The sequence below is a fragment of the Penaeus monodon genome, chromosome 34, assembly GCF_015228065.2.
Source record: "Penaeus monodon isolate SGIC_2016 chromosome 34, NSTDA_Pmon_1, whole genome shotgun sequence".
NCBI lineage: Eukaryota > Metazoa > Arthropoda > Malacostraca > Decapoda > Penaeidae > Penaeus > Penaeus monodon.
The window spans coordinates 8,705,017-8,705,231 of NC_051419.1; the positions used below are offsets into that span (position 1 = coordinate 8,705,017).

Here is a 215-nt window from a genome sequence, read left to right on the forward strand (position 1 = left end):
TGGTTTCCTTTAAATCATACATATATGGTCTCATAATCAGAAACATTTCAAAATGCAGTCACTTCTGCTATATCTTTGTCCATGTGCTACTGGATGCTGAAGACTTGCTAAGAATTTCATTAGAACAGATAAAATTAAATAAAAAAAAAACATGCAATTTCCCAAAATTCCACACCCCGGAAAACACAGGTGATTTTCCCTTCGAACTTAAAGGG

At 34.0% G+C, this 215-nt stretch overlaps 1 long non-coding RNA gene across 1 annotated transcript in view; it reads right to left on the bottom strand.

The window, feature by feature from the left end:
- Nucleotides 1–215, bottom strand: part of LOC119594911 — a 5,215-nt gene that overhangs the window by 1,778 nt on the left and 3,222 nt on the right. The gene's annotated exons all lie outside the window — the stretch shown is intronic.